General features: G+C 36.6%; 1 protein-coding gene across 2 annotated transcripts in view; it reads right to left on the bottom strand.

Moving 5' to 3' along the window:
* Window positions 1–5727, bottom strand: part of LOC108246240 — a 74771-nt gene extending 69044 nt beyond the window's left edge. For both annotated transcript variants that reach the window (XM_017433681.3, XM_017433682.3), the window contains exon 1: window positions 5488–5727. The gene's annotated coding sequence lies outside the window, so the exon portion shown is untranslated. The remainder of the gene's footprint in view (window positions 1–5487) is intronic.
* Window positions 5728–12309: the final 6582 nt, after the last annotated feature.

The raw sequence follows: 12309 nt of genomic DNA, 5'->3' as shown, positions 1-12309 counted from the left end.
TCACTGAGTTATTAGAACTGATGAAGACTCCATTAAAGGAGGAAGGTTGACCTGGGACTCTGTCAGAGCAAGACTGGAGTCTGGAACAGCTCAATGCATAATTTGTGTCCTCCAGAATAACGTCAGCATGTCTCAGTTTCCCTTTAAGCCTCAGAAAAAAGAACTGAAAACTGAGATTTACTGAGATTCTTTAACAACATTATTTTCAGTATCTTTACAAAGACAAATAAATACATAAAAACCTCCTGACTCACATCTGGTTGATCCAACCAGCTAACAGACAGACCAGAATCATGCTGTCAAAAAGTTAAAGAAAACAAATTTGGAGCAGAAACAGTGAGTCCAGATTCTTCTGTGGGAATCTTTCCTCTGAACAGCCTGCAGACAGATGTCTGAGCTGCATTTAGAAACATCAGTTTCACATCTGGAATAAATTCAACCAAACATGTCCCTGACTGATCGGGAAGAAAATGCAAAAACAGTTTGTTTCAGATTGAAGAGCTGCCTCTCAGGTCCAGTCCTGTAAATACTTTACCCTGCTGGCAGAAAAATGTAAAACTTTGAAGGACCAGTCTCCTGTGAAGGTTGTATGAGCAGCAGATTTAATCAGTATTTTGTCATTTTACTACAAGAAGAGCAATATAGATTTAAATTTGAACTGATTTATAGGTAAAAGGCCAACATTTACACATTAAAATAAGAATCAATACTGCGACACACTATGACATATTAATGGTTTGCTTTTGAAAGCAAATATCTAGACACAATTGGGATTTTCTGAACTCATCAAAAAACAAGATAAACCATACATAGTAAGCAACATCACTCTCATTAAAATGAATGACTTTGGTGATGCAATTTTTTTTACATCGATTTAAGATCTGGAGCTTTAGAAAGCAGCAACCACCAGCAAGAATTGAGGTGCTCTCAGCTTTATCCTCCAAGTTTGACAAAATGAATCATTAGATCTGAGGTGGCTTTGAGGATTTGGTTTGAAAGATTTCCAGGTTCCTTCAGCTGTAGAAGAGCTGCAACATCAGCTTCCAATAAAAACTGAACTTTACAGAAACATCTGCATCTAAAAACAAACTAAAACTGTGTTAATGCCTCTGCAAGCAGCCTTTCATCAACTTCAGAGGAGACCAACTCATTCAGATCATACAGTTACTGAAGATGGGTCGTTCTGACTCAGGTACTGAAGAGAAGTAACTTATTTTAAAGACATCTGATTTACAAAATAAAAGCAGCCAACAGGAAGTTTAAACTCAATGTTTTTCCAAATGAAAAGCAGTCATCTGTGTTCAGAAATGATCACTTTAGGAACACGAGATTTTAGGAGGTATCAAATAATTTTTTTTATTTAATTGAAAGGTGAGGTCACACCTCCAAACTCCCCAAGCTCCGCCCCCTCACATGCAGGTAAAGATCACACAGTTAAAAATCAGCTGAAGTAAAGCCTCTGCACTTCATATGAAAACTTTTAGCAGACACAGAGTAAACAGCAGGAGCTTCAGTGGTTATTTCGTGTCCAGTTCAGATCACCAACCCCCAACTTCCTGTCTGCTTTCTCAATCAAATAAAAGCAGAAAAAATCAGAGGAAAAATTGACCAAATGGCAGAGACCTGCGCTGTAAAATGTTCCTGTGTGACCATCTGCTCAAACTATCAACTTTAACCTAATCTCTGAGAGAATTTAAACAGAAACACAGAGAAGAAAAAAAAGCTTTCTACTCCTTCTTCTAATTTTATCCACAAAGTAGACTGATTTTAAATCTGAGCAGAGATGTTTTTGCCTGCTTTGCAGCTCAGCCCTTTAACCACAAATGTACAAAAGATCAACAGCATCTCCCAAAGACGTCTATGAACTTTCAGTTAACTTCACATCTCTTCTTCTGTCAGTGAGGATCAGGTCCTTGACATTTTTAACTTGTACACATGAGACACCTGAAGGAAACTTTCAGCAGCATCCCTCTCCAACAGAACCATGACCTTTAGAAACACTCCTGTGACTTGCAGACCTAATCAGTCTGAACACAACCTTCGGTCCTTCGGTCCTGGCCATAAATATAGCTTCTAAAAAAATGTTTTTGTTTTTTTTCCTCAGCTTACATCACACAGACCAAAAAGAAAATTTTGATTTTCTGTATGAAACTGGAAGGAGCCATGGCTGATGTTTGCATTAAGCTGCATCCAACAATTTGTAAAAGTCATTCTCACATTCTCAAACAAAATTCTCAGAACCAATAAAATCACAAACAACAACACAAACCATCTTTCTGGGTTGAACTTTTATCTTAGAGGCTGGGCTCAGTTGTTTTTAGATGATAAAGTTACAAATTATCAGAGGTGGAAAGTAATGAATTACATTTACTGGCATTACTGCAACTAAGTATTATTTTGTGTACTCTGTACTTTTACTTGAGTATGTTTTATTTTAAATATTGCACTTAGTTACATTTAAAAATACTGAGTAAAAATTGTGAACGTATACATGTGAATTAAAATCAGGAGGACAAAAAATTATAAAAAATACACCATAAGCCTGCAGTGGCTGGGTCTGTCCCTTATTAGTCAATGGGTGTATGATCCGGCTAGGAATGATGACCAACCAGGAAGAAGGAGCTTCCTTGTTTAATAAATCCATGCAGATTGTGTCTAAACTCCGCCCCCTTTGGTGGGCTGCTTTGCCAACCAGCCTGGAGTGAAACTCAGCAGACATGCACTTGTTAGGATGTCACCTGTTAACTGGCTGACAGCTAAACCTACGTGAACCTCTGTTCAAGTCAAACTAAAGATAATGAAATTAACTCCTGGTCATATTTAAGAGACACTCGGGCTTTAAGTTAAAGGAAAGAAGCTGCTTTATTCAGCTGTTAGCTCAGAGAGACAGACCTGCAGTCTGTGGTGGTGAGTTTAAAACACATTTGTTTATTTTGTAAGTTTAAACAAGGCTTTCATAGTTTAATAAGAAGCTCTGTGGAAAGTTAGTTAAACAGACCTCAATGCCTCACACTGCTAATGTTGGTTCAGCTCTGTAGTAGCTGGTAACTAGTTAAACTACTGCTGTAACCTGATGTGATCATAAACAGAGTATCAAATAACTCCCAAACTCACGTCTAAAACATATCAAAATGAATAAGTGGAGCTGGTCTGATTAAAACATACAGCTTGATGAAAAATAATACTATAGAGGATAAATAGAAATATATTTTTTTATTTGATAACTATAATTCTAGTCTCATCAGTAGACCTGCTACAGTTATACATCAGCTGATTATTCACTCCATGCCAGGGGTTTAATGTTGTTTTCTAAGTTATGTTGGAAAATGATGTCCCAGTAAAATTAAAAACAGCCATTAAAGTTTGAAAAATATTAACAGACACAACAAATGAGCTGCTGCCTGAATGTTAAAGTGATAGTTCAGTTATTCTGAAGAAGCTGTATGATCAGCTTAATTGATGGCTCTAAAACCTTTACTACAGCAGGTTAAATATGAGATATAAATGCTGCTTTAGATGGATTTTTATATTTGGGATCTCATTAAGGAAAGACTCCGTGCAGACAGAGTTTCTTACTGATAGTTTAAGCTGAAACTGAACTCATCACCTGCTCTGGAGCAGCAGGTGATGAGTTCAGCCTCTGTTACCATGGCGATCTAACCAAATCAGATCTGAAAACTCAGACTTTCAGCTCATCATAGCAGCTTAACTATTAACCTCACTTCATAGTTCAGCCCTCTGGTAATCCACTGACCATCAGAGCCTCATGACACCTGGACTTCATTTTAATAGAAGTATGACAAATATTCACTGGTTCCACTGGTTTAAAAGTCATCTTTATGTTGTCTTATGTCTCTGTGAACCAGAACTGTCTCACTGTAACAACAAGAATGAACTGGTATTACACTCCAGAGCAGGGCAGGTCATTTAGGAGTTTTCCTACCAGCTGCTTTGTGGCTCAACATGTTTTGTTGTTGAACAAGTTGAGCACCGTGGGATGGTCTGAACTGAAATGACAATTTAATTTAGTTTTTGTTCTCCAAAAGCATTTTAAATATCATGTGTGGACATGTTTTATTTTGTAACTGCATATTCAATCATGAAGCTTTATTTAATTTAAGAGTGTTTGTTTTTGAAATCATTTTGTTCTTTGTGAACCGCAGGAGAGACCCCCTTCTGTACAAGAAAGTAACTGAATAACTTTTACTAAAAATACATTTTTAATGACTTACTTATAACTAAGTAACTGTACTTTGACTTGAGTACATTGTATTAGTACTCCTTTCACATGTGCAATTTAATATAATGTTTTGAAGTTTAAATTAATTATAATAATGTGGTATTAGGGTGCTGCAAGATGCTACACTATTAATTGTCTTTGGGGAAGAAATTAAATTCACTTTCATAAAGTTTTCAAAAGCTAAAAACTTTTCTTGTATTCAGTTATCTTACTTACTGGCAAACTGAGTCCTGCCCACTCACATTTCAGCCAATCATGTGCCTTTGTGACACAAGGCAACAATAAAATGAAATGCATCATTTTAAATTGGAACAAAATAGTTCTAAAATAAAAATGTCTAACACCTAGTAATCAGTGTACTCATTCAAAGAGATAAAATTATCATTTTAGAAAGGAATATTTATGTTTTTATTCATATTTATTCTAACTTTGATTTTATTCAGTCTGATCAGAAAATAAATCAGAAGTTTCATCAGCTGCTGACCTCTGAACTGAGTTTACAGCTCAAATGAAGCAAAAGAATGACCTGAAGTCCACAATCCAGCAGCAGAAACCCTTCTGTAGATCTCTGCATGCTGTTGTTGAAACTACTGAGAATTTCACATTGAAAGCTTCTATTTTCCCACTATTCATGTTGAGGCTTTAAGTGTTGACACCAAACTGTAAAATTAAACACCTAAAAAACATCTAATCTGAGGTCCAGGGACTGAAACTGAGAGGAAAAGCAGCCAAAGTCTAAAGAAAGAAGAAAAAACCCTTCAGAACGTCTGGAGAACTGTTGATTCAGAACGCTTCACCAAATTACAAGACAGTCTGGATCACAGGAAAACAGAAAGACATGAGAACTGGATCAAAGTTTGGATCAAAACCTAGGTCTGTTTTTTTCACTCATGATGAGACTTTAGGTTTTTATTTCAGGACTTTTCTTCAGTTCCTTAACTTTAGTGAAGGTTCTGAGTTTTGTTTGTTCTGCTCTAAGATCTTCTGAATTAAAAACTGAGATGGTCTGCAGGTTGGGAGTGTGTGTGTGTGTGTGTCATGTGTGCGTGCATGTGAGACCAACACACACACTCAGACTGATAAGGACTCAGTGAGCCTTACTTTTCTTGGACTGCTAATAGGATTCCCTGACACTCCCTCCTCCCCCCTCCCAGCATGAAATGCTCCACCTGCCAACACACTCATTCACTCACTCAGATATAAACCCGTACATATGCAGAGACACACACACACAGCTGTAAACTTACCTGAGTGTCCTCTGTCCTCACCACTGAAACTCCATCTCCTGAGTTGCCGTGGTAACGTCCTCTTCCTCCTTCCTGTGTCTGTAACCTTGGTAACCTCCTCTTCCTCCTTCCTGTGTCTGTAACCTTGGTAACCTCCTCTTCCTCCTTCCTGTGTCTGTAACCTTGTGTTATCCTCCTCTTTTCCCTCTCCTTCTATGAACACTTGTTGTCTTGCAGCAGAGCCAGCTCATCATGGATTTACAGACTGGGCTCAGCTCCTCCTCTTCCTCCTCCTCTGATCCTAATCAATCAGCTGGAATCTCTGCCCCCTCCTTCCTCCCAGGCAATCAGGTGCAGACCTACCTCCTTCAGCCAATGAATGACAGATGGAAAAGATGACGGAGGGAGGTGTTACAGACCGATCGATGAATAAATCACTGCTCTGCTTTATGACTGGCTGATAATCCGTGACATCATCAACTCTCTGAGTCTGACAGCAACGGATGTTTTTCAGATTCTGGACCACAAGGTGACACATGAAGGTATGTCTCTGTTAGCCTGTCACGTCACCATGGTAACAGTTGAAGGACACACCTCAGCTGCTGCAGACGAAGTTACTGATGAAGCCTAAAAACAAAGTTTAAGTAACTAAATTATTAACTTAACCTTCATTCCTGCAGTTAGAATGCAGCATGTTGACCACATGGTGAGTGAAGTTTAACCAAAACTTGATTTATTGCTGTATTTTCAACATTTAATCTGAAGAGGTAGTGAAGACTCTTAACACTAGTCTGTATACTCCTGAGATTAACAAAGTCCACCTCCTTCAGCTTTCTGGGTTTCTCTATCAGGACATAAAAATAAACTGATCAGGTCTTACCAGCTTCTAAAATTATTCTAATCTAGCCTGAAGTGAACAAAAACACCCAACAGATTCCACCGTGTCACTATTTGTTCAACAAAAACTAAATTTTCAAGCTGGGGGTGAAAAACTGTTTCCATAGGAAGTCAGAGGTTCAGTATCGGCCAGGATCAAATGTATGGATTAACTGATCATCATCAGTGGGACCACCTCCAGAGGTAGAAAGAGTATGAAATAATGTATTCAAGTAAATGTATGGTTACTCTTTCACTCAAGTACAAGTTACTAGGTTTGCGGTGCACATTTTTCTTAAATGAGCTCTTCAATTTAATAAAAGGTTCATAATTTAATATGGAACTACAAAATCAAACATGTTCAGACATGATATTTAAAACCCTTAGAAAATAAAAAAAAATGTCATTTCAGTTCAGACCATCCCAAGTTGCTCAACTTGTTCAACAACAAAACATGTTGAGCCACAAAGCAGATGGTAGGAAAACTCCTAAATGACCTGCCCTGCTCTGTAGTTTGATCCCAGTTCATTCTTCTTATTGCAGTGAGACAGTTCTGGCTCACAAAGACATAAGATGACATAAAGATGACTTTTAAACCAGTGGAACCAGTGAATATTTGTCATACTTCTATTAAAATGAAGTGCAGGTGTCATGAGGCTCTGATGGTCAATGGATTACCAGAGGGCTGGACTCTGGTTTTAAGAGCAGGTGATGAGTTCTGTTTCAGCTTTAACTATCAGTAAGAAGCTCTGTGCACCAATCTTAATGAGATCCCAAATATAAAACTCTAGATGAAGCAACATTTATATCTCATTATAGTTAGAACTGCTGCTGCAAGATTTTAAACAGATTGCCAAATAAAAGGTCCTCCGTCATCTTAAAGTCACTCAGTCCACCACATTTAGACGTTGATCAAATGATGGTGTATTCGCTTTAAAATTGAACCACAATATACTATTTATTTAGGGATATATTTGGGTTTGGACTGGATAGTGAAAGTACAAAGTTTAGAACCCGAGAAAAGTAAAAGATCAAATCTCCACTATTTAAATAGTTTTGGCTTCAGCCTTAAAGTAAGGTTTACAGCTAAAAGAGTGTGGTCTGAGATTACACTTGCCAAATATTCTACAGAAGTTGTTCTCATCTAAGTTCGCAGTTACCAATGTAACGTCATCAGTGCTTGAATGTTTGGCAGGACGAGAGGCAACCTTACCAGTCACTGATAGAACGGACTATCACATTGAGTTGCTTTCAAAATGATTAAAAACTTTAGTTATAATGACAACACCATATATTCATAAATTTTCCACAAATATTACTCAGAGTTTTGCTCCACACTTCTGCCCTAAGTCATCATACCAGAAGTCCATTGGAGGGGATTTTAACAGCTTGGTTGCTCCTTTCCTAGACCGCTCCTCCTCCACTTCTGCTCTTCAAATCAGCTAAAGTGATTGAAGCCTTTATGAAAGAGTTTTATGTTGTGGACCCATGGTGCTTTGAAAAAAGAAAAAAGGTGAAAAAAGACAATACTCCCTTTTCTTTTTCAAACACACACCTACAGTCACATGGGTTTGATTTTTTTAGTTGATAGTGGGCTGCTCTCATCCATTTCAGACTCTAAATATAACTGTATTGTTGACTTGGACCATGCTTTAGTTTTCTTGAACATTTATTTTCAGAAATTTGCTAATACAAGTCCACCATGGCATCTTGATGTACATCAACTCCTAGATGTTGACTTTGTCTTTAAACAAATAGATTTTTTATTTACCAAAATCCCATTGATCTCAGATCTGTTTTTCAAGGGAGGCCTGGGCCTGAAGGCAGCCTAACATGCATGTTTTTAGTCTGAGAGAGGAAACCAGAGTGCCCGTAGAAAACCCACGCAAACAGGAGGAGAACGTGTGAACTCCACACAGAAAGACCCCCAGGTCCAACCCGGGGTTTGAACCCAGGACCTTCTTGCTGAGAGGCAAAAGTGCTAACCACTAAGCCATTGTGCTGCCATTTCAGGGTACAAGGACTCCAGAGGTTACAGCCTCATTGTTGCGGGAAACAACGAAGGCTTATATAAAGGAGAAGATTATTTCTTATAGGGTTCATCACAGAAAATCTAGGAGAGAGCAATCACACATTGAATTTTTAGATTCTTTATATGCTACAACAAAACGGCCAAATATTTACAATGAACGAATGTCTTTGCGAGCCAGATAGGATCTCCTTGTAATTTAAGACTATCACACTACTGGAAGAAGAAGAATATGATAATTCCTCTACAGAAGGGGTTTAATGATCAGATATTTCAATCAGCTAATAATCAAAATGATCAGAAATTATTGACATATCTGCAATAATAAAATACGGAGCATTATTATTAAATATGTTGTCTACATATGATTATAAAGTCACTTACTGCAGGAGCAAATGGTGCAGGCAAACAATAAAAATTAAATAATGTTACCTGATCAGTTAATTTTTCTCTCCACTGGATGTTGAGTTCAGAGGATGTTTATTCAGAAAAACAAACTTTACCAAAGCTGAAAATTTAAAAAAAAAACAGTATTAAAGTCACAGAGTTCAGATAGCAACATGATGCATTTTATTTGAATCAAACTTTAGCGTCAAATAAATGTTTCTTCTTACCAGTTTTAGGGAATCGTCTTCAGTTCATCAAGTTAAAAAACTCAGTTCGTAAAAATGTCGATGAGGACAAAAACTGCCTCAGATACAGTTTCAAGTTGATGAAATACTGTCACCTTTAACTCATTGTCTTTTTCTATTTAACTTTTTTAATATAACTGCTGCATGTTTTGCATTTCCAGTGTTTTTAATCAATAAGGTTGTTCTTCATAAACATCCAGTAAAATCAGAGCTGAACAGAAACAACCTAAGCTATAAGATAAAATGTTTGCTTATTAAAAAAATAATAAAACACAAATAAATGGTAAATGGCCTGCACTAGTATAGCACTTTATCTAGTCCAAGGACCGCAAAGCGCTTCACACTACAGTCAGTCATTCACCCATTTATCCACACATTCACACACTGATGGCGGTGAGCTACACTGTAGCTCACCGCCATCAGTGCGGCAGGCTGACAGAAGTGAGGCTGCCATCACACCGGGCACCACCAAGCCCTCTGACCACCACCAGTAGGCAAGGCAAGTGAAGTGTCTTATCCAAGGACACAATGGCTGAGGCGGACAGAGTGGGGGTTCGAACTGGCAGCCAGGATAAACCCCTACCTCCTGAGCCACTGTCACAAAACAAACATAAGAACCAGGGTTCCAATGCTCTACTGATCTGATGTTTCAGAAAACACCACAAGACAGACTTGAACCTAAAAACAGAAGGCTTTTAGTGACATCAGTATATGACAAACTCAACAATTTACACACAATCTGATAAAAAAAAACACACAAAATAAGGAAAAACTAAAAAACACCCAGAGCAACAAGGAGACATCAAATAGACACATAAGGGAACAGCAAAGTGATTATAAATAACAAAAAAAAAATACCAATAAAAAAACAATAACAAACAACATGACTTAGACAAACACAAAACAACTACAGAGAGAAACAGAAAAACCTAACAAACAACCATGTAAGACTGTCATTATAGGACTGTTCTAAAAGTTAAATTTCTACCTTTTTCATCTATGTTGAACTGAAAGTATGAGTTTTGTCAAAAAGGAGGTTTTTGTTGAGTGTTGTTAGATCTCCATGGTAACAGAGGCTGATAAGCTGCTCCAGGGTAGGAGACGAGTTCAGATATTTAGATTAAAGTGTGATTTCCAACTGTTTACAATATCCAAAAATCTGACTGAAACAACATTTTTATACTGTCATAATTCTGACTGGTGCTGTAACACTGAAAAAGGTAGACTACAGGTTTTTTTTTCCTTTTTGTTTTTTTAGAAAAATCCAAAGTGATCTTAAAAGTCAGTCCTACATTTAGATTAAAATCAAATGTTTGTATTTTCTCAAAATTAATACAAACAGTGTTTATTCAAGGACATTGCTACTTAATCATTTACTCCAAATATAAGCCTACAAATTTTAATCTCAAGGAAAGTCATCCTATTTGACTAAAAATCGTTTTGTTAATTAACTTACATAATGCTCATCATAAGATATAAGAAATGCATTTAGAAACTTTATTGTGCTCACAAGCCTTTAATTTCTTTTGGACCCTTCAGAAGCAGCAGTTTGACTTCAGTTTAAAAAGACAAAAAAAAGTGTGAATTGTATTATTAGAAATATAAATTACAACCCTAGTTCTGAAAAACAATTAATAACCAATTAACTGATTGATAGTTGACACTTTTTTCAGCCATGCCTGTGCATGTGTAACAGATTACCATGTAGAAATATGTAGATACAGCAGCAGCTGCTACAGCCAGCTTACTGTAGACCACAATTTAGTTTTTATTAAGTGAGAATGCTCTTTTATGTTATTTTTAAGAGAATAATTTCTTCCAAGGGTTGTTAAATATACATTTATCTAGATTAAAGAATTAATATTTATTTTTTTTAATTAATGAAAACTACATATTGGCCAAAAAAAAGAAAATTCATAAAATAAAAACAAATCAGTGTTGTATATCAGCCATCAGCTGCCCTGATTTTGAAAAATTGGCATCTGCTGTAGAAAACCCATATTGGTAAACCTATAAAGTTGTGTAAAATGTAAATAAAAACAGAATGCAATGATTTGCAAATTTCCTGAACCAACTCATAACATTTTCAATGAACCATAGTAAACATATTAAAAGTTTAAACGAAGAAACGATACCATTTTTTGGAAGAAAAACAAATAAAGTAATTTTGGATTGGATGGTAACAACAGAGCTAAACTAAAAGAGTTGAGCCAGGAGCAACAAAGAAACACCTGGAGGAGCATTTGGTAACTAATTAGGTTAATTGACAAAAAGATAAGGCAGGCAGGATGACCGACCTTGTTGATTTATTTCTTACAAAACAAATGTCAAGCAGAACATCTGAGGAATGAGACAGATGCAAGCAGCAGAAACTGTCTGACTCAATGTCTTTTAAATAAGTTTCTCAGTGAGGAAGAACAAGGCCACCAGTTTCATCAGAACTGGAATAATACGACCTGGCAGTTTCGATTTAACTCAACACCCCCCACCACCACCACCAATATGCAATTCTCAAACCTTAGCCCAAATGAACCATAAATCAGGGAACCTTGATTAATTTTATGGCAATATAAAATGTACAAAAAAATCACAAACTTGAATATGCTGCTTTTACTTTTAAACCAGCTTTTATTCTGAAGGCAACCATTTTTAGACATCTAGAGCCCAGCTGTAGCTCCAGCTACACAGCTATCGTAACTATAAGCGAAACATCGGACACTCATCAACTCATTTTCATTTTTTCCGTCTGAGTGAACTCTGCAGGTCGACAGAGTTGAGAATGTGATTAACTCCAAGAAATGTCACCCTAAAACTAGTAAGACTGATAAAAAAAAAACCCAGATATGAACATGTCAGTATTTATTTACTGAAATCCAAGGTGAATTGTGGCGCTTAGTTGTGTTAGGAAAACTTGGATGTACATTCTCTCTCTTTGACTTGTGTAGTTTCACCAAAATGACCTGTTGTCTTTGTTTTATCTAATGTAAATAGCAGCTCCTCTCTTCTTTTACAGCAACACCATTTTATCATAAGTATTTCTGAAATGGCTGAGGGGGAGAGTAATCAGTTATGCTTCCTAACGTTGTGTAAAAAGGTTGTGGTGATGCATTTTAATAAACTAATCAGGTCTAATTATGTAATGCATTTGACTTCACTTAAGAAACAAGATGACTAACACTGAAAAAAATCTAATGAAAATCATTTACCAATCCTTTTATCAGCCAAGAGCTGAAAATAAATCATAGTAACGCCAACAGTCATATATATATATATATATATATATATATATATATATATATATATATA

The sequence above is a fragment of the Kryptolebias marmoratus genome, linkage group LG22 (genome assembly GCF_001649575.2).
Source record: "Kryptolebias marmoratus isolate JLee-2015 linkage group LG22, ASM164957v2, whole genome shotgun sequence".
NCBI lineage: Eukaryota > Metazoa > Chordata > Actinopteri > Cyprinodontiformes > Rivulidae > Kryptolebias > Kryptolebias marmoratus.
This window is presented reverse-complemented; position numbering and strand designations above follow the sequence as displayed.